Source organism: Symphalangus syndactylus, chromosome 2, assembly GCF_028878055.3.
Source record: "Symphalangus syndactylus isolate Jambi chromosome 2, NHGRI_mSymSyn1-v2.1_pri, whole genome shotgun sequence".
Lineage (NCBI taxonomy): Eukaryota > Metazoa > Chordata > Mammalia > Primates > Hylobatidae > Symphalangus > Symphalangus syndactylus.
In genome coordinates, this window is record NC_072424.2 from 144417106 (window position 1) to 144440096 (window position 22991).

At 42.5% G+C, this 22991-nt stretch overlaps 1 long non-coding RNA gene across 1 annotated transcript in view; it reads right to left on the bottom strand.

Annotated features, from left to right (window-relative positions):
* Positions 1-1561: 1561 nt before the first annotated feature.
* Positions 1562-22991, bottom strand: part of LOC134733580 (uncharacterized) — a 36774-nt gene continuing 15344 nt past the window's right edge. Inside the window, exons 2-3 of the long non-coding RNA XR_010117196.1 lie at positions 9345-9407; positions 1562-4472 (exon numbers count right to left, since the gene is read on the bottom strand). This is a non-coding gene — a long non-coding RNA (uncharacterized lncRNA). The remainder of the gene's footprint in view (positions 4473-9344; positions 9408-22991) is intronic.

Here is a 22991-nt window from a genome sequence, read left to right on the forward strand (position 1 = left end):
TACAATAATACACCGCCCCCAAATCTCAGTGTCTCACTTCAACGGAAGTTGATCATTTATCATTCATTTGCTCACATTCCATGCTGGCTATGGGTCAGATGCCACTGTGGTCCACGGTCTTTTTCACTCTGGAACCCAGTCTGTAGGAACAGCCCATATCTGGTGCTGGCCATTCCAATGGCAGAGCAATGGCACAACTACACAGTTTAGGATTCTCAAACTCTAAAGAGCTTTGTCACACTTGAAAGAATCTCACCTGAAAAACTCCTTTGCATTCTGAATTACTTATTTGCTGAGAAAGTGAGGCCAGCTGCTAGGTGTTTCCCTGCCCTTTCTCTTCTTTTTTTTTTTTTTTTTTTTTTTTTTTTTTTGAGACAGTCTCACTTTGTCAGCCAGGCTGGAGTGCAGTCAGTGGCACAATCTTGGCTCACTGCAACCTCCGTCTCCCAGGCTCAAACAATTCTCCTGCCCTAGCCTCCTGAGTAGCTGGGATTACAGGCATGTGCCACCACGTCCAGCTAATTTTTGTATTTTTAGTAGAGACGGAGTTTGACCATGTTGGTCAGGGTGTCCCAGCACCTCTGGCCTTGCCATGCCAGCCTGGCCACTGTGGAACTCTTTTATTCTGAGCTGTGGCCATGACAAAAGGAGGACAGGGGAGAAACAGAAAAGACCAGTCATGTGTTTCTCACAATATAATTTGTTCTTCAAGTGTGACTTAACTGATGGAACCAGAGGGAAAAAACTTTTTGGAGCTGGACAATAAGAATAAATCAGATCAAATAGCATGCTATTATGAAATGTGAAGCAAAGCAACATACTACATTTAGTCATGGATGTCAAATTTTCAAAGCATATTTACTCTGAAAAAGGGAAAGAAAAAACCCATGAGCTTACACACACACAGACACACACACACATACACACATGCATACTCATATACACGTGGATATTAGGCTGCTTACTTGAGCTGTTTTACAATTATTTATCTTAAAAAGATAAGCAAGACATTTTAGACTTCTGAGATTTTACTACATAACTGAGCTGTTTTACTTTAGATAAGCCCTTCTGCATTACAAATAATAGTTTAATATTACATTAACAGTTAATTTTGGCTGGGCGCGGTGGCTCACACCTATAATCCCAGCACTTTGGGAGGCTGAGGCAGGCAGATCACCTGAGGTCAGGAGGTCAAGACCAGCCTTACCAACATGATTAAACCCAGTCTCTACTAAAAATAAAAAAAAAAAATTAGCCAGGAGTGGTGCCAGGTGCCTGTAATCCCAGCTACTCGGGAGGCTGAGGCAGGAGAATCACTTAAACCCAGGAGGCGGAGGTTGCAGTGAGCCGAGATGGCACCACTGCACTCCAGCCTGGGTGAAAGAGCAAGACTCTCTCTCAAAAAAAACAAAAACAAAAACAAAAAAAACCAAAAAAACAATTTAATAGATATTTAATAAGTATATTTTTAAAAATTAATTTCAACTTTTATTTTAAATTTGGGGGTATATATGCAGGTTTGTCACACGGGTATACTGCGTGATGCTGAGGTTTGGGGTATGTTCATCCTGTCACCTGTCACCCAGCATAGTATCCTACAGTTAGTTTTTCAACTCTTGCTCTGCTCCCTACCTCCCTTCTATAATAGTCCCCAGTGTCTACTATTGCCATCTTGTCATCCATGGGTAACCAGGGTTTAGCTCTCACTTACTTATTTATTTTTTTTTGACATGGAGTCTTGCTCTGTCACCCAGGCTGCAGTGCAGTGGCCTGATCTCCACTCACTGCAACCTCTGCCTCCCAGATTCAAGCAATTCTCCTGTCGTATCCTCCTGAGTAAGCTGAGATTACAGGTGAGGGCCATCATGCCTAGCTAATTTTTGTATTTTTAGTAGAGATGGGGTTTCACCATATTGGTCAGGCTGGTCTCAAACTCCTGACCTCAGGTGATCCACCTGCCTTGGCCTCCCAAAGTGCTGGGATTACAGGTGTGAGCCACCGTGCCCAGCCTAGCTCCCATTTTTAAGTGAGAACATGTGGTATGGTATTTGGTTTTCTGTTCTTGCATTAATTTGCTTAGAATAATCCAGCTGCATCCATGTTGCTGCAAAGGACATGATTTCATTCTTTCATTATGGCTGTGTAGTATTCTATGGTATATACATACCATACTTTCTTTATCCAGTCTACCGTGGATGGGCACCTAAGTTGATTCCATGTCTTTGCTATTGTGAATAGCACTGTGATGAACATGAGAGTACATGTATCTTTTTGGTAGAATGATTTGTTTTCTTTTGGATAGGTAGCCAGTAATGGGATTTTTTTCTGGGTGAAATGGTAGTTTTTTTTTTTTGTTTGTTTGTTTGTTTTGAGACGAAGTCTTGCTCTGTCGCGCAGTCTGGAGTGCAATGGCACGATCTCGGCTCACTGCAACCTCCGCCTCCCAGGTTCAAGCGATTCTCATGCCTCAGCCTCCTGAGTAGCTGGGATTACAGGCACCCGCCACCATGCCTGACTAATTTTAGTATGGTTCTTTCATATTATCAGTGAAGAGAGACAGTTTGATTTCTTATTTTCCTGTTTTGATGCCTTTTATTTCTCTTGACTGATTGCTCTGGCTAGCCCTTCCAAGACTATGTTAAATAGGAGAGATGACAGTGGGCATGTTTGTCTCGTTCTGGTTCTCAGGGGGAATGCTTCTGGCTTTTTCCCATTCAGTATGTTGCCTATCAGTTTGTCATAGACGGCTCTTATTATTTTGAAGTATGTTCCTTTGAGGCCTAGTTTGTTGGATTTTGTTGAAAGCTTTTTCCATGTCTATTGAGATGATCATATGGTTTTTGTCTTTAGTTCTGTTTATGTGATGCATTACATTTGATTTGTGTATGTTGCTGCTGGATTTGGCTTGCTAGGATTTTGTTGAGGATTTTTCTGTTTGTGCTCATCAGGGATATTAGCCTGTGATTTTCTCTTTTTTTGTTGTGCCTTTGCCAGGTTTTGGTATTAGGGTGATTCTGGCTTTGTTGGATGAATTAGGGAGGAGTTTCTCCTGCTTGATTTTTTGGAATCATTTCGGTAGGATTGGTACTAGCTCTTCTTTGAACATCTGGTAGAATTCAGCTGTGAATCCATCTGGACCAGGGCTTTTTTTGTTTGGTAGGTTTTTTATTACTGATTCAAGTTTGGAACTTGATATTGTTCTGTTCAGGATTTCAATTTCTTCCTGATTCAACCTTGGGAGGTTGTGTGCTTCCAGAAATTTATCCATTTCCTCTAGATTTAGATTGTCTAGTTTGTGTGCATAGAGGTGTTGATAGTAGTCTCTGAGGACCTTTTGTATTTCTGTGGTATTGGTTGCAATATTGCCTTTGTCATTTCTCATTGTGCTTATTTGGATCTTTTGTCTCTCTTGTTTTCTTTGTTACTCTAGCTAGTGGTCTGCCAGTCTTGTTTGTCTTTTTAAATAACCAGTTATTGGTTTTGTTGATTCTGTGTATGGATTTTTGCGTCTCAATTTGGTTTAGCTCTGGTCTGATTTTAGTTACTTATTTTATTGTTAGTTTTAGCTTTAGTTTGTTCTTGTTTTTCTAGTTCTTCTAGGAATTATATTAGATGGTTAATTTGAGATCTTTCTAACTTTTTGAGGTAGGCGTTAAGTGCTACAAACTTTCCTCTTAACACTGCTTTTGCTGCATCCCAGAGATTTTGGTATGTTGTATCTTTGTTTTCATTTTTTAAAATAATTTTTTAATTTCTGCCTTAACTTTATTGTTTGCCCAAAAATCATTCAGGAGTAAGTTTTTTAATTTCCATGTAATTGTGTGGTTTTCAGAGATCTTCTTGGTATTGATTTCTATTTTATTCCACCACGGCCCAAGATTGTGGTTGGTATGATCTTGATTTTTTGAATTTATTGAGACTTGCTTTATGGCTAAGCTAGTGATCGATCTTGATGTATGTTCTGTGTGCAGATGAGAAGAGTGGCTGATCAGTGGAGTGTTCTGTAGGTGTCAGTTAGGTCCAGTTGGTTGTGTCCAATTTAAGTCCAGAATTTCTTTGTTTTCTGCCTCAATGACCTTTCTAATGCTGTCACTGGGGTGTTGAAAACCTCCGCTACTATTGTATGGCTGTCTAGATCTTTTCATAGGTCTAGAAGTATTTGTTTTATGAATCTGGGTGCTCTAATGTTGGGTGCATATATGTTTAGGATAGTTAAGTCTTCTTGTTTAACTGAAATCTTTATTATTTAATGCCCTTCTTTGTCCTTTTCTACTTTGTTGGTTTAAAGTCTGTTTTATCTGATATAAGAATAGTGACTCTGGCTTTTGTTTTGTTTTGTTTTCCATTTGCATAATAAATATTTATCCAATCTTTTACTTTGAGCCTATGGGTGTTATTATGTATGAGATGAGTCTTTTGAAGTCAGCACTCGGATAGGTCTTGTTTTTTCAATCCAACTTGCCACTCTGTGCCTTTCAAAAAAAATAAAGATAGGATCTCACTTTGTTGTCCAAGCTGTTCTCAAACTCCAGAGCTGAAGCAATCCACCCACCTCAGCCTCCCAAAAGATCACAAGCATGAGTCACTGTGCCTGGCCATGACATTTTTTTTTTTTTTTTTTTGAGATGGAGTCTCGCTCTGTCGCCCAGGCTGGAGTGCTGTGGTGCAATCTCGGCTCACTGCAAGCTCTGCCTCCCGGGTTCACGCCATTCTCCTGCCTCAGCCTCCCTAGTAGCTGGAACTACAGGCGCCCGCCACCACGCTTGGCTAATTTTTTGTATTTTTAGTAGAGATGGGGTTTCTCCGTGTTAGCCAGGATGGTCTTGATCTCCTGACCTCGTGATCCGCCCACCTCAGCCTCCCAAAGTGCTGGGATTACAGGAGTGAGCCACCGTGCCTGGCTCTGACATTCTTTATAAAATTTTTTTTTTCTTGATACAATTTATTTTGATTTTCTTTATAAAATTCACCTTTTTGTCATTAAAGTCCTGTTTTGTACTGTCATACATTTAGCCTCAAATTCCATATCAGTTAATACACATATTGCTACTCCTGCCTTATTTTGTTAAACGGAACCCTGGTTCTTTTTAGTTGAAATTTGTATTTGGAGATCATAGTCCTGGTCCAAGGGGTGCTTATTGCCCCTGGGTTGGTCCTTGTTTCTAACGCTTTTCAGCAGATAGAGCTAGGAAATAAATTTTGTTTGCTCATTTGTTCTATTTATGGTTTTTTTCTTTTTCTTTCTTTTTTTTTTTTTTTTTTTTTTTTGAGATGGAGTCTCACTCTGTTGCCCAGGCTGGAGTGCAGTGGCGTGATCTCAGCTCACTGCAACTTCTGCCTCCCGGGTTCAAGTGATTCTCCTGCCTCAGCCTCCCGAACAGCTGGACTTACAAACATGTGCCACCATGCCTGGCTAATTTTTTTGTATTTTTAGTGGAGACAGGGTTTCACCATATTGGTCAGGCTGGTCTTGAACTCCTGACCTCAGGTGATCCACCTGCCTTGGCCTCTCAAAGTGCTGCGATTACAGGTGTGAGCCACTGCGCCCGGCCTTGATTTATGTTTGTTTAAAAGAAAATAGATCATGAGTCCATATTGACGTTTATAAATCAAATTTAGGAATAAAAGGGCTTTCTTATTTTGTTTCTTATTTTATTTTGTCTTCTTATATTGATATATCTTTGCATTTTCCTTTAATCTCTTTCAAGCATTTGGCCACAGATTAAAAAGTGGAGTCTATTTAGTCTAAATGCTATCTTGTTCCTTCTTCAAAGTATAGTTAGTCATTAAAGTAATGTACTTCTACCCTTGGAGCTGATTTTGGCTTGGGAAGCTAGTTAAACCACAAAATTGTTTAGCTGGACCATATTAAGATGACGACTTATGACTTGTCTTCACTAGCTTGAAGTAAACCAGATGTCCTCATCATTTGGCTTTCATTATCGTCCTAATAAGTCTGTGTGTGGGATGGCTAATTGGCTCATCATAGTGTTAACCTTCCATACATGTCTGTTAATATCAACATCAAACAGAAGCATCGGGGGAAAGAACATTAAAGGCAGGTACAGGGGAAGAGACTGAAGGTTGCTCCACACCAGACAAGCAACAGGAATAGAAAACGCACCAGAACGCAAAGCCAGCCATGGCGCATGGCTCAAAATACTAGAAATTAGGCTTTTCTGCAGTCTAACCGTCTCTACTGGCGTGCTAACCTTTCATCTTAGCATCTCTGCTGGTCGTTTCTGCTCCTTCTGCCCTTCACATCCTCTTCATTTGTCAAAATGCAACTTATATTTCATCTTTTTCTTGAAACTTGGCACAATCTAAGCTGATCCAGATCAGCTACTTCAAAATGGAGCAGGGGTGGGGGCTCTAGCAGCAGGAAGAGCAGTTTCAGAACTAAGGGCGCCAAATAAGGAACAGATGTGGGTTGTTACAGATTGGGAACGGATGTGGGTTACAGATTGGGAATGGATGTGGGTTACAGATTGGGAAAGGCTGGAAGGTTGTTTACTGTAACTACGGGCAAGGAGGCAAGGTAGTTAGGCTTTGAAAATAAAGGACAAGAGGAACCTTTGAAGAGGAACTCGCTGTTTCCAACAACTTTTAGAATCTTGCTAGGGTACAAATGCAAATTATTTTTGTCTCATAGAAAAGATAATTTCTGAAGTTAAGTTTTAGTTCTCTGAAGGTGCATTAACCAGTTTCGTATCTAGCAATCTCATTCCTCATCTTTCTTCAGAAAATGAACAATGTTTCAGGTTATCTTTGAACCAGCTTTATCACCTGATTTTTTCCACATCAGTGTTAAGTCTTTGACATGCACTTACATTGCATCCTCGTACACTGGTTTGAGGATTGTGTTTTACAACTTCTTGAAAATTATACTTTGATAAATAAAGGAACCATGACATCTGGAAATCATTGCAGCAGGTCGCTTTGTGTGCACCCCTCCAGCCCCCAGGAGAAGCAGAAGGCACCTGTCAAGAGTAAGGGTCGCACACTGGGGCAGAGGGAGGAGTACAGAGGAGCCTTCCCTTAGCAAGATGAATCACTTTTGAGAGAACTCACCTAGGTTACTGTAAGCAGCCCCACTGTCTAGGGACAGAGACATTTCTTGTTGAGATTTAAAATAAAAACCTATACATCCTTGATATGGAGGCTTCGGGTGGGACAAACACCAGGAGCATTTCTGCCCCGGGTTTGCAGGGGTGGGAGGGATGGTGCTCTAGGACAAGCCGAGCCCAAGCACTGGGTCACACCACGGCTGAGCTGAGCAGTGAAAAGGGAGGGCCATCTCTGTGGCCATTTTGAAACAAGGTCACAAATTATTGGACCCTCTTTTCATGGAGAGATGGGGCCTGTGTTCCATCCTTCTGAATCTGGTAGGGCTGTGACTGCGAAGCCAACAGTGTATGTCAGAAGGGACCCTAGGTGGCTCCCATAAAGGTCCCATCATAAAAGTCCCACCCTGAGCACAGGAACACTCACCCTCAGAGCCCTGAGATGACCGCTCTGAGGTGTCAGGTATAAAGAAGCCCAGCCACACAGACAGGCTGCATGCAGGTGCACCAGGGACAATCGTAGCTCATCTCACCCTTGGGTGACCCCAAGGCAGGCATGTGAGTGAGAAAGACTGGGGCCTGCTCTGGCTGCACCAGTGAACTCAGACACTCAATTCTCTCCAGCTGAGGCCACAAACAACCTGGAGCAGGAACCAGCCCACTCTGTCTCCTAAGAATTCTTGACCAGCAGAATGCATGAATATACAAAGCTTTGGGGGTTATGTTTTAAATAACTTCATACTGAATAAAGTTGACCCTCAAGATCAAGATTCAATCTCAGCATAACTGACACTTTGGGCTGTAATTCTCTGGTGTGGGGTGGGTGGGCGCGCTGCCTTGTGCGCTGTAGGATGTTTAGCAGTATTGCTGGCTTCTACCCACCAGATGCTAGGAGCACTCCTTACCCAAGTTATGACAACACAAAATGCCTCTAGACATTGCAGTGTCCCCTGAGGACCAAAAGCTTCCAGTTGGGAACCACTGGTCTAGATCTCTGGCCTCAAATGCTCCCGGACACCTGCCACACACCCAGTTTAGGAAGCCAACTGTGGCTGGCATTGCACTGTGGTGTTAACAGGTGCCTGGGCCCTTGTAATCTTCCAGGATAGAAATCAAGAGAGATCACCAGACATAGTAGCAAGGAGAGTTTATTTTAGCTTGTGCACAAGGAAGTCAGCACCAAGAAGGAAAAACCAATAGGCTGCTCCCCAAGGGTAGTGTGTGGGTTGGTTTTATAGGACCTTTCTCTGTGAAGGGTTATGTCAGGGCATGTTTAGGAGGGTTTTTTTAGTGCTTGAGTACTTACTGGCTTAACATTTGTAAAAAAACACATTGTGTGCAGTAGTAGCATTTTAAATCTCAAACTCCTGACCCCAGGTGATGCACCCAGCTCAGCCTCCCAAAGTGCTGGGATTACAGGCATGAGCCACTGTGCCCTTCCTACATTTCTATTTTTATTCTACCAATAATTTTAAAGTCAGCTTGTTTAGCAAAGTTATACTTAAGTCAGGTGAACTTGAAAATTGCTTAAACTTATTTACTTAATTTATGGGTGCTCTTTTACTTATAAGCCAATTTGGTAGACACAATGTATAACAATAGGTGTACATACAAATAAACACATCTAGACATGTAGACCCGCACATAAACGAAGAACCAACAGCTTGGAACCTTAGCTGTGAGATAGCAGTACAAGCTTGTTGGCATTTACTTTGTCCCAATAGATAATCCAACGAAGGCTATGAACCAAAAGTTCAGGTAAAGCAGTCTCCATGGAGCTTGATTTTTCAAGACCAAACCTCTCCAGATTCCAAAGAACACTGGGGCCAAACAGCACCCAAGGAGCATGTCACATGTTAACCAGGCCCCGTGCTTGGAACAGCAGCACCAAAGGCTGGATACATGCAACGCCATCCCACTTTCCCATTCAACAGGAAACTCCAGATTCCAAACTATACTGGGGCTAAACAGTATTGCAAATCCGAGAGAAAATTCTAAGGGGGGCTTAGTACTAGACCTCAAAACCTCTGCCGAGAGCACCCTCTTTGGAGAGGCTGAGATTCGGAGGATCCTCAGGGCGTCCCCCATGGGGTCCAAAAGAGTGTCAGACATCTCTGACCTTTCTCTGCATGTTTTCCCTCCAGAGCCTACTATGAGCTTGATAAGCATAGCCCTGAACTGTAATGATACATAGGAACTGGACGCTGGGTGGGCTTTTTTGTCCTTAGACAGTTGAATAGGACAAGGAAAGAACTTAGCATAAGAAAAGGTTTAAGTCACCTGAAACAAGTGTGAGTTTTCTCTGAGCCGCACCACCACCACCGTAGGGATCAGGGACCACACCTGGAAAAGATAAAAAAAAAAAAAGAGTTGTTCCCCCTTCTGGATAGGGCGATTATTCCCATTCACTCTTTGACCTTCAGGCGATACCAGGGAGTGACCCCAGCAAATTGCCCTCAATCCAAGAAGCTACTAGGAAACAGCCGCTAAAATACTGAAAAACAAACAAAAGAAAAAAGAAAAAAAAAAAAAAGAAAAACACTCAGGTCCCTTAAGCAAATAGGGTGGTGGTGGTTAGGCGCTTCCACATGGAAACCCCTTATTTCACTGGTCACAGCCAGAAACCTGCAGTTGCTTCCATGTTTCTGCGCTTCCCACCAAGGGTCCTGAGGTGGAAAGGAACAGACAGACAGAGACAGATGTCCCTGTATGTAGTAAAAGGGGAAAGGAGAAAAATAAATCCCAAACCTTGGGCCTACCTTCTCCTGGCTGGCTCGCCAAAATATGTTACTGGTGGAGGGTGTCCAGGTTCTTGGTGTCTTGAACAAAGAATTGGACAAAAGGCACAAACAAAATAAGGAAGGAATGAAGGGATTTATTGAAAATGAAAGTACACAGCTGGGTGCAGTGGCTCAAGCCTGTAATCCCAGCACTTTGGGAGGCCGAGGTGGGTGGATCACCCTGATGTCAGGAGTTCAAGATCAGACTGGCCAAGATGGTGAAACCCCGTGTCTACTAAAAATACAAAAATTAGCTGGGCGAGGTGGCAGGCGCCTGTAATCCCAACTACTCGGGAGGCTGAGGCAGATAATTGCTTGAACCTGGGAGGCAGAGGTTGCGGTGAGCCGAGATCAGACCACTGTACTCCAGCCTGGGTGACAGGACAAGACTGTGTCTCAAAAAAAAAAAAAAGAAAAAGAAAAAAAAGAAAAGAAAATGAAAGTACACTCCACAGTGTGGGAGCGGGGCTGAACAGAGGGGCTCTAAGGCCCCGTTACAGAATTTCTGGGAGTTTAGATACCCTCTAGAGGTTATATTCCATTGGTTACTTTGGGTACACCCTGTGTAAATGAAGAGGAAGTAAAGTTACACAGTCTTTTACTCGGCGTGCGCCCTATGGAGAAGATATTTCCTGTAATAGCTTAAGTGTGAATCGGCTTTATGTTCCCTGCTTCCAGACCCTATTTTCCTGCCTCAGTTTGGATCTGTGTCCCTCGACCAAATCTCGTGGGGAATTGGAATCCCCATTGTTGGAGATGGGGCCTGATGGGAGGTGATTGGATCATGGCGCAGAGTTCTCATGAACACATCAGCAGCATCGGAGATGGGGCCTAGTGGGAGGTGATTGGATCATGGTGCGGAGTTCTCATGAACACCTTAGCAGCATCTCCCCTTGGTACTGTAAAGTGAGTGAGTTCTCATGAGATCTGCTTGTTTGAAAGTGTGGAGTGCCTTCCCCTTCTCTCTCTTCCTCCTGCTCCAGCCATGTAAGATGGCCGCTTCCCCTTTGCCTTCCACCATGATTGAAAGTTTCCTGAGACCTCCGGAGAAGCAGAAGCTGCTATGCTTCCTGTAGAGCCTGCAGAATCGTGAGCCAATTAAACCTCTTTTCTTGCCAGGAGCCGTGGCTCACGCCTGTAATCCCAGCACTTTGAGAGGCTGCGGCGGGTGGATCGCGAGGTCAGGGGTTTGAAACCAGCCTGGCCAAGATGGTGAAACCCCGTTTCTACTAAAAATACAAAAATTAGCCGGGTGTGGTGGTGGGCGCCTGTAGTTCCAGCTACTGGAGAGGCTGAGGCAGGAGAATCGCTTGAACCCGGGAGGCGGAGTTTGCAGTGAGCCTAAAAACAAACAAACAAACAACTCTTTTCTTTATAAATTAGCCAGGTATTTCTTTAGAGCAGTGTGAGAACAGACTAATGCAGGGTGATCATTTGAATCTAGCTGAAAGAGAAGTTTGACGTTTGCATTCATTGAGCCCTTTTAGGAAAGATCAGGCAGCTAACTGTTGGCGAGGGTATACAAACTTGTGTGCTGGAAATCAAAAGGCCTGAGTACCTGTCAATATTTCCTGCAACTTGAGGGATCTCTGTATAGAAATTGAGAAAGAAAAGAAACTTTATCTGAGGAATGCGAGCCTGCTATAAATTATCAGACCCATAGAGGCATGAGAGTGAGGCAGCAGTCGCATCCCACCTCTCCCCTTGAGCTAAGTAATCAGCTCTTGAAACTGCTTGCTATGTGGACTCTAAACCAGCTGCCGCCACAAGCAGCTATTAACTAACCAAGCAAGGCCACTCACTGGACACCATACCCCACACCCCACAGTTCACCAATGTACAGCCAATCACTGATCAATCTCATTTGTCTAACCAACGGGAATTCCTGACAAACAGCTGTATCAGCCCACTCCCTGTCCCTCTTACTGCTTTGGAAAACCTGCTTCTGTCAAAGGCCTAACAGAGCTCATATCCAAGGTGACCTGGGTCTGAGTCTTCCAGGTGGCTGTCCTCTCAACTTGGCTCAAGTAAACTTTCTTTTTAAGTGTTATTTTAGGTTTGGGGTACATGTGAAGGGAAACTTGCATCACGGGGGTTTGTCATACAGATTTTTTCATCATGCAGGTACTAAGCCCAGTACCCAATAGTTATCTTTTCTGCTCCTCTCCCTCCTCCCATCCTCCCCCATCAAGTAGACCCCAGTGTCTTGTTTCCAACCTATGTTGTTCATGATTTCTTATCATTTAGCTCGCACTTACAAGTGAGAACATGTGGTATTTGGTTTTCTGTTCCTGTGTCAGTTTGCTAAGGATAATCGCCTCCAGCTCCATCCATGTTCCAGCAAAAGACATGATCTTGTTCTTCTTTATGGCTGCATAAACTCCTTAAAATTATATTTTGTGGCTGGGTATCCTAGCACTTTAGGAGGCCAAGGTGGGTGCATCACCTGGGGTCAACAGTTCAAGACCAACATGGTGAAACCTCGTCTCTACTGAAAAATACAAAAATTAGCCGGGCATGGTGGCGGGGGCCTGTAATCCCAGCTACTTGGGAGGCTGAGGCAGGAGAATTGCTTGAACCCAGGAGGTGAAGGTTGCAGTGAGCCGAGATTGTGCCATTGTATTCCAGCCTGGGCAACAGAGCAAAAACTCCGTCTCAAAATAAATAAATAAATAAATAAAATAAAACCAAAGTATATTTTGTGCCTCAGTTCCTTCTTTTAGTTCCACAAAATAATAAATTATTTATCGGCTGGGCACGGTGGCTCATGCCTGTAATCCCCAGCACTTTGGGAGGCCGAGACGGGCGGATCATGAGGTCAGGAGATTGAGACCATCCTGGCTAACACAGTGAAACCCCATTGCTATTAAAAACACAAAAAATAGCTGGGCGTGGTGGCGGGCGCCTGTAGTCCCAGCTACTTGGGAGGCTGAGGCAGGAGAGTGGTGTGAACCCGGGAGGCGTAGCTTGCAGTGAGCCGAGATCGTGCCACTGCACTCCAGCCTGGGTGACAGAGTAAGACTCTATCTCAAAAAAAAATTATTTATCATTATTAAATAAGAACCCATAGATGTAATGCTGCTGTGTGCAAACCTAAATGTCAGTCATATCATAGAGTAGAAAAAGAGAAAGTTGAAGTTCTAGACCCAGCTTTGCCCCTTACTAGCCTTGGGTTCTGGAGCAAGCCACCTAGTCTGAAAGTGGCTCTCCTGGGCTATGACAGTGCATAGTACAGCCTGCCCTGTGGGGCTCACCAACCTGCAGATAGGAGCAAACAAAGCCATGCACAGGAAGATGCAGGCAACGCACGGTGTTAGTAAAAGACCATCTCGGAAATAGGTGCCACTGTTTTCCTAAGCCCAAATGGACTAATCAGCCCAGACAGCCCCCTCACTCATACCCATGTTGAATCAGTCCCAGAAACACTGTCAAATCCAACTAAGCAATGTCCCTTGATTCTGCACTCTCCTCTCCAGCTGCAGGACCAATGTCTTGGGTTTCTTTTACATGCTTGAGAAACACCCCATACCTTGTAGCATAAACCAATGATGATGTTGTTATGCCCACACATTGTGAGGGTCTGGAATTCTAAAAAGGCCCATTTGGGTTGGCTGCCATTGCTCCACGGTGTTTGGAGCCTCTGCTGGGAAGACTCACTTGGTTTCAATTTTTTCAAATGGCTGGGCCCTGGGACAGCTGGGGCTGCAGAGTGCACACATTGGGTGAGCCCTTCCTCCCACATGGGGCACTGGGCTGGGATGGCAGAAAGACAGGCCCAGCTGAGATGGTCAAACAGAGCCCCCTCCCCATGTGGCCTCTCATCCCCCAGAGCCCCCCATGTGGCACCCCAACACAAGAGTCCCCCCATGTGTCCTCCCCTCCACCAGAGTACCCCCAGCATGGGGGAGAATCTCAGGGATCATTCTGAAGTAGCAGCTGGATTCTGAGAAAGATCTTCCCAAGACGGGCCTCCAGGTAATCAGCACTCCAGCCATTTTCCAGCCTCCTCAAGTCACAGGACATCACCTCACTCTGCTCAGTAGCTGGGGGCATCGCCTTTCTTTATCTTTATCTTTTTTTTTTGAGACAGAATTTCACTCTTTTACCCAGGTTGGAGTGCAGTGATGCGATCTTGGCTCACCACAACCTCTGTCTTCTGGTTTCAAGCGATTCTCCTACCTCAGCCCCCTGAATTGCTGAGATTACAGGCACCTGACACCACGCTCAGCTAATTCCACGCCCAACTCATTTTTGTATTTTTAGTAAAGATAGGGTTTCACCATATTGGCCAGGTTGGTCTCGAACTCCTGACCTTGTGATCTGCCCGCCTCCCAAAGTGCTGGGATTGCAGGCGTGAGCCTCCACGCCCAGCCCGCCTTTCTTTTAATGCTTTGATATCTGGCGATTCCTTTTCTTATTTCCCTGAAATGAATGCCTGGCTTAGAGTAGGAAACGAATTTGTTGAGTGAATAGATTGGTGAAATGACTGCAGTGCTACGATGTTGAGAAATATTTTCTTTTCGGTCAGCATACACATATATGTGTATATGTTTATGGGGGTGTGGGTAGGTGTACATACGTATGTGCACGCCCATACGTGTATATCTCCCGGGCATTGTTTTGCAGGACAAACTCGATGACAAATAGAAATTCCTCTCTGAATTTTTCATCCTTAGGCATTTTTACAGCATTCCTTTCTATTTCTATCCTGGCTTAGACATTGGAGCAGTTCTTAGGATGCTTGCTGCAGCCAACAGACAAAAGGAAAAGTGACTTCTCTGCACTTTATGATTTACATCAATTTCATGTAATGAAAGTAATTTAGAGCTGAGTTTCTGAGCTTATAATTAGGGTTTTAAAGCTTATGTAAAGCTGCTCTTTCAAGGAGAATTACTTCTTAGATGTAAGAGCAGATTTGGACAGAGGCATTTGGATTCTGTCAAAAGACATTATTTTGTGTGTATGTGCCTACTGTGAATACCGACATAACTTCCACACTAAATTATGACTATAGCTTCTTGAAATGTCACCAAAAACAATGTGATAAAAACGCAAGAATATGTCCTGTTTAGTGATAACCTCTATAGTGAATTTCATTGGGTAAAATTAAAATAATCTACCGGAAGACTGTACTTATTTATGAGTCAGTTACGAGAAAACATTCTGAGATGATTGAGTCTTTTCACCCTCAATTTAGTGTTTTAAAATGCAGGCAATTATCATTTTTTTGGTCTCTTGGGAATTTAACTATTACACAACTTATTACCCCATACAAGTTTTCAAATATGAGGCTGACTCATATATACTGTTTCACGTTATTCTTCTTTTAAAATTGAGAAAATTATTGAATATAATTAAAAATTCATAAAATACTTTCAACATTACTGTATTTCTACCAGTTTTATTTCTTCTCATTAAAAATCCAAACCATTAGCCTTTTGCAGAGAGCTAAGAGTTGACTCTATCATACAGCTAGAATATGTATTTACGTGATTTATCCTGGAGTTGACTGCATGTAAGTGATATATTAGAGGTATTCTCATTAAGAATGTTTGTTTTGTGCCACGCGTGGTGGCTCATGCCTGTAATCCCAGCACTTTGGGAGGGCGAGGGGGTGGATCATGAGGTCAGGAGTTTGAGACCAGACTGACGAACATGGTGAAACCCCGTCTCTACTAAAAATAGAAAAATCAGCCGGGCATGGTGGCGTGCACCTGTAATCCCAGCTACTCGGGAGGCTGAGGCAGAAGAATCGCTTGAACCCAGGAGGCGGAGGCTGCAGTGAGCTGAGATGGGGCCACTGCACTCCAGCCTGGGTGACAGAGCGAGACTACATCTAAAAAAAAAAAGAATGTTTGTTTTATATTAAATAACTGAACTAAACATATATGTATATACATAATGTTTATATAGAAGGGCTAGAGAAATACCCTGAAAAAAATTTCCTTTTACTTATTTTCAAATGTTTTATAATGAAAACATCCTACTGTTGTAAAGAGAAATACCACTTAAAAATTAAAATCCAGAAATGCAAAACTATATCATCTGGTTTCTTCACGTCAATATAATTAAAATTATACTTCTGGCCGGGAACGGTGGCTTGCACCTGTAATCCCAGCACTTTGGGAAGCTGAGGCAGGCGGATCACCTGAGGTCAGGAGTTTGAGACCAGCCAGGCCAACATGGTGAAACTCCGTCTCTACTAAAAATACAAAAATTAGCCGGGCCTGGTGGCGGGAGCCTGTAATCCCAGCTACTTGGGAGGCTGAGGCAGGAGAATTGCTTGAGCCCGGGAGGCGGAGGCTGCAGTGAGCCGAGATCATGCCACTGCATTCCAGCCTAGGTGACAGAGCGAGGCTCTGTTTAAAAAAAAAAAAAAATCATACTTCTTAGCTGTTGTAGGATGCTGGGCACATTAAAGGAGTAAGACTTGGTTACTGATTGAAAATAAGTCATAAAATTCTGACCAGTAGGACAAAAGTATACACTTAAAAATGTTAAATCAAACCCAAAAGTTAAAATCTTTTGAGCTGTATGAAATGGCTGATTATCTATCAAAATAATGCTTTTGGCTGGGTGAGGTGGCTTACGCCTGTAATCCCAGCATTTTGGGAGGCCGAGGCAGGTGGATCATTTGAGGTCAGGAGTTCGAGACAAGCCTGGCAAACATGGTGAAACCCCGCCTCTACTAAAAACACAAAAGTTAGCTGGGTGTGGTGGCAGGCGCCTGTAATCCCAGCTCCTTGGGAGGCTGAGGCAGGAGAATCGCTTGAACCTGGGCACCAAGAACAAAATTCTGTCTCAAAATAATAGTAGTAATAATAATAATGCTTTCATTGACTGCAAAATTAGTTCCTTTGTCATGACATTTGGGAAGTCAGTATCTTTGTCACATGAAAACTATAAAATATACATATTAAACATAAGAAGCTAGCAAAAACTAAAGAGGGTAAGTATAATTATTTCACTTCATACATTTTAACTTGATGAGGAAACATTTTTATTATTTTATTTATTTTTTTGAGACAGAGTCTCGCCCTATTGCCCAGGCTGGAGTGCATTGGCATGATCTCGACTCACTGCAACCTCCGCCTCCCAGGTTCAAGCGATTCTCCTGCCTCAGCCTTCCGAGCAGCTGGGGTTACAGGTGCGTGCCGCCATGCCCGGTTTTTTGTAGTTTTAGTAGAGATGGGGTTTCACTATGTTGGCTAGGCTGGTCTCTAACTCCTCAGATGATCCGCCCGCCTCAGCCTCCCAAATGTTGGGATTACAGGCATGAGCCACTGCACCTGGTCGAGGAAACATTTTTAAAGCAAAACAAAATCTTAGATGAAAGTGGAGCACATTTTGTGTCTAATATAAAAAGTACTTATTATCCTTCTTTTTTTTTGGAGATGAAGTCTGACTCTGTCACCTAGGCTGGAGTGCAATGGCATGATCTTGGCTCACTGCAACCTCCGCCTCCTGGGTTCAAGCGATTATCCTGCCTCAGTCTGCCGAGTAGCTGGGACTACAAGCATGCACCATCATGCCCAGCTAATTTTTGTATTTTTAGTAGAGACGTGGTTTCACCATGATTGCCAGGCTGGTCTTGAACTCCTGACCTCAAGTGATCCACCCACCTCAGCCTCCCAAAGTGTTGGGACTACAGGAGTGAGCCACTATGCCCAGCAGGTTTCTTTTGACAAAACTACTTCACGGGTGGCATTCTATTCATCTTCAAGAGGAACATATTGCCTTGTGTCTTTGTGTGTGTGTGTGTGTGTGTGTGTGTGTGTTGCAGTCTTTGCTGCTCAATGACGAGACCCTTGGAGGCTGAACAATAGGACTATCCCAATTGTGTCGTTCTTTGTCAAAATATTTCTATAAAGTGAAATTTTCCCACATATACTGTTTTTGAACTGAATAATAGTCTGAATAAAAAGGCATAATAAATTTTGTCTCTATTCTCTTTTTTTTAATTTTCAAAATAAAGAGTTGATTCTCTAGTATCTTTTTTTCTTCTTCTTATGAGATGGTATCTCACTCTGCTGCCAGGCTGGAATGCAGTGGCACAGTCATAGCTCACTGCAGCCTTGGACTCCTGGGCTCAAGCAATACTCCCACATGGCTGGGACTACAGGCATGAGCCATCACACCTGGCTAATTTGTTTTTTACTTTTTGTAGAGATAGGATCTTGCTATGTTGCCCTGGCTGGTCTCAAACTCCTGGCCTCAAGCCATCCTGTCATGGCCTTGCAAAGTGCTGGGATTCCAGGTGTGGGCCAATGTGCTCAGCACCTAGCATCTTTTGAAGGTGGCCAGACATGTGTGTGTGTGTGTGTGTGTGTGTGTGTGTGTGTGTACGTTTGTGTGTTTTAGAGGCTTTAGTAATTTTGGAGGTGTTTTCAATCAATTGCAGTTAACATCTTTATTGATGCTCAAATTGTTCCATCTTGGCAGGTGGAAACATCTTTGACAAGTCGACTTCTGAATCCTATTGGTATGATGCTTGTAGTCTTCGGTAGCTTTCTGGCTAATAAAATGGTCCAGGCTCATTTTGCACATTTTATGCCTCAGACCTGGAATCAGCTACTTCTCCAAAAACTCTTGGAATTTTTTTTTTCTTTTTTGAGACAGAGTCTCGCTCTGTCACCCAGGCTGGAGTGCAATGGCATGATCTCGGCTCACTGCAACCTCCACCTCCGGGTTCAAGCGATTCTCCTGCCTCAGCCTCCTGAGTAGCTGGGATTACAGGCTCCCGCCAACATGCCTGGGTAATTGTGATTTTAGTAGAGATGGAGTTTCACCATGTTGGTCAGTCTGGTCTCAAACTCCTGACCTAATGATCCACCCATCTTGGCCTCTCAAAGTGCTGGGATTACAGGTGTGAGTCACCACGCCCGGCCTTTGGCATTTGTTTTTTTTTTTTTTTTTAAGTGAGGAGTGTTATTTTAAGAGAAAAATAAGAGAATGAGGAATATTCACTTCTATTTATCATTGTTTTTGAGTTTTTCCATTGAACACATTCATCTATCATATATCTACATCTATGTGTATACATTTATGTATTCATGTGTGTATGTGTGTATATATGCACACAGCCAATGAATTAATATGTGTGGGCACACACACTTAGATAAAGATATACCTCATGAGTTTAACATATTTATAATTAAAATTCAAGACACAGGGTATTTAATTAATTTGTTTTATATCTGGTGTCTTTTTCCAACACCAAGAGTCCTGGTTTTCTTTTTCTGAGATGGAGTCTTGCTCTGTTGCCCAGGCTGGAGTGCAGTGGTGTGATTTTGGCTCACTGCAACCTCCACCTCTTGGCTTCAAGCAATTCTCCTGCCTCAGCCTCCCAAGTAGCTGGGATTACAGGCGCCTGCCACCAGGCCTGGCTAATTTTTGTATTTTTTAGTAGACACGGGGTTTTCTCCATGTTGGCCAGCTGATCTCGAACTCCTGACCTCAAGTGTTCCACCCGCCTCAGCCTCCCAAAGTGCTGGGATTATAAGTGTGAGCCACCATCCACGGCCAAATCCTGGTTTTCAAAACAGAGAGGATAACACAATTAAGTATATCATATGATTATTTATTTGCTTTAATTGACATTGCACACACTCCATTCTCAGAATAAAGATGCCATCACTGTCACCCAAAATGATTACTGAAAGGCTAAAACGACATTTTTCATATGCTCTCCCAGTGCCCTCATATGTCTTCAGAGTGGTGGTGTATCTACATTGTCAAGTCATGGATCTGTTGCATACTAGCTTCTCTTTTTTGAATCCATTGATGTGCTAGGAAATGTTTAACAAGAGACTCTCCAGAAAAAGGGGGGAAAAGCCCTGATTCATAGCATTTTGCAGCTTTCCATGGAGTAAATACTTTCACCATTGGTGAGCTATCGAGGTGACATCATTAAATGTGGAGTTCGGGAAAAGATGTGCAGAAGCTGACCCTATCTCCACCATTTGATACAATGGATGTCAATAACCTCAAAAGCATAGATAATTGTAAAATTTAGTAAAATAATTATGAAGTGATGTTTTTAGTGTTTACTGTTTTTAATATTATTTAAATGTATGTACATTTGTATACTTTAACTGTTCATAATGTGTGTTTAATAACCAACTCATAAAATCCTTGAAAAGTTAATTGGCTCTCATAAACTTGTCCAAATTGCCTCCAGCAAACAGCTGGTCGTATCTATAGCTGTATCTACCTACCCACCCACTTAATATTTGCCATCTGTCTTTATGTCAATGTCTCTGCAGTCATTGTGACTGTTTGAAACTTGTTCACTAGTAGATTCCTTAGGAATAGCTTATGGTAACTGTATTTCCTGAGTCTTTGCATTTTGGTAACAGTTTGCTGCTTTTATACTTGAAAATTATTTTGGCTTATCTTTACTTTCCTCGAGTATCTTTTTTCATTTTATTTATTTATTTATTTATTTATTTATTTATTTATTTTTGAGACAGAGTCTCACTTTGTTACTCAGGCTGGACTGCAGATCATAGCTCCCTGCAGCCTCAACCTCCTGGGCTCAAACGATCCTTTCAGCTCAGCCTCCTCAATAGCTGGAACTACAGGTGCGTGCCACCATGCCTGGCTAATTTTTTGTAGAGACGGGGTTTTGCCACATTGCCCAGGATGCTCTTGAACTCTTGGGCTCAAGCAATTCACCCGCCTCAGCCTCCCAAAGTGCTGGGATTACAGGTGTGAGTCACCACACTCGGCCTGAATATGTAACTCCATTTTGTTCTGACGTAAGGCATTGCTGTTGAAAAATCTGATGTCAAACTAATTTTCTTTCAAAATGTCACTGCATCTTCTTTTGGTGGGGGAAGGAACCCCAAGAAATTTTATTTCTTCCCTCTTTCCCTTTCTTCCTTCCTTCTTTCCTTTTTCTTCCGATAATTTTACTAGAATGTCTTGGTATTGGATATTTGGACTCCATTTTCCAAGGTGTATAGATAATCTTTCAATATGTCGTTTCAAGTATATGCTTATTTCAGGAAACTTTTCCTGAATTATACATCTTGTTTGTTTGGATCTATTCCTTTCGGTTTTCTTTTTCTTTTTTTTTTTTTTTTTGAGATGGAGTTTCGCTCTTGTTGCCCAGGATAGAGTGCAATGGCACGATCTCGGCTCACGCAACCTCCGCCTCCCAGGTTCAAGCAATTCTCCTGCCTCAGCCTCCCGAGTAGCTGGAATGACAGGCCTGCACCACCATGCCCAGCTAATTTTGTATTTTTAGTAGAGACGGGGTTTCTCCACGTTGAGGCTGATCTCGAACTCCTGACCTCAGGTGATCCGCCTGTCTCGGCCTCCCAAAGTGCTGGGATTACAGGCGTGAGCCACCGTGCTTGGCCAATTTTATTTCTTTAGGAACTAATATATCTGTGTGTATGTGCGCGTGCACATGTACGCATGTGTACAGGGTCTTCCTTGCCTGTTTCCTATATCTGTGTATCTGTCATTTCCTTTTAAATCTTTTTCATCTTGTACTAATTTTCTACCGCTGCTGTAGCATATCACCATAAATTTAGTGTCTTAAAAAACACATTTATTATCTTACAATTTTGCCTTTCAGAAGCCCACCATGGGTCTCACTGAGCTAAAACTAGGGTGTCAGGTCTGGATTTCATTCTGGAGGCTTTAGGGCAAATCTGTTTTCTTCCCTTTTCCAGCTTCTAGAGGTAGTACACATCCCTTGGCTCATGACCACTTTCCTCCATCCACAAAGCCAGCAATGTATCATTTCTCAGACCGCTTCTTCCATTGCTGCATTTCCTTCATACCACTGCAGTCGACTCCCCACTGTTAAGGACCCATGTGATTAGGCTGGACTCAGCCAGATGATCCAGGATCAGGCTTCTCTCTTGAGATCCATAATGTAGTCACATTTGCTGTCACTTTGCCATGTCAGGTGACACAGGCACAGGTTCTGGAGATTAGGATGGGGACATCTTTGGGTGACTGTTATCCTGTACCACACGTTTCTTTTATAGCCTCAGATTTTTTCATCTTTTCTTTTAATGCATTATCAGTTCTATTTGCTCGTGTTTCTTTCTCTCTTAATTTCTGAAATGTTTTTAAAATTTTTACTTCTTTTGAGTTTGTCATCTCCTTTCTGTATTTTTCTAAATCTGACACGTCATCTTTTCACATCTAATGTCATTTTAGATGTTTATTGACTTATTTTAAAATATTTTAGTTTTCGTCTGTTTTGAAGCCATGGCTTTCTGTCATAATTTATTTTCTATAGAAATTATTTTTTATTCTTTTTTTTTCATAATTACTTTGTATGGGATTTGACCTTAACTTTTTTGTTATTCATCTTCATGTAATGCTAGTTTTCCTGACTTTTAGAAGGGAAGACTTAATTAGGGTAGTTTTTCTAGTGTCATGGCTCTCCTTTTTCTTTATTGATTCATCTCAAATTCAATAACAATTCAATAAGTTGGCCCTTGATAAGCTGATTCAATATCTTATCTGGATGAGAAAAGGCCTAAGAATAGCCAAAGAATTCCTGAATGAGAAGAATAAATGAAAGACTGCCCTATCAGATGTCAAAACATATTATACAGTTTTAATAATTTAACAGTTATTAGTGTAGTTATGGAAACACATACAAATGAAACAGAATGGAGAACCCAAGAAAAAAACTGACATATATCAAGCTGATTTATGTTAGTGTCAGCATTGTAGCTATCTGGGTAAAGAAGCGACTCCTCAATTTAAGAGATGCTGAAATAATTGGTTATGTATGTGGGAAAAAATGAAATTTGATACCTCCCTCACTCCATACACTAAATTCCAGGGAGATTAAGGATTCAAATATAAAAAGCAACACTTTTAAACTTTCAGCATAATGTACAGAATAATATTTATAGACAGTAAGTTTGGTTTCTGAATACCATTCTCCACTAAAAGGAAATAGAGATACGTGGAGAAATGGCTGGCTCCAGAGCTGGGAGAGGAAGACCACGGGACTCTGTCAAAGGACACAGGAGTCAGAAGGACACCAGCCATGGCTGGGACAATCTGAGCAGCAAAATTAACAATGAAAATAATGGATTATAACTCACTGAGTAAAATAGGAATCTATACACCAAACTGATATAAATAAATAAAACAAGAAGGAAAAGCT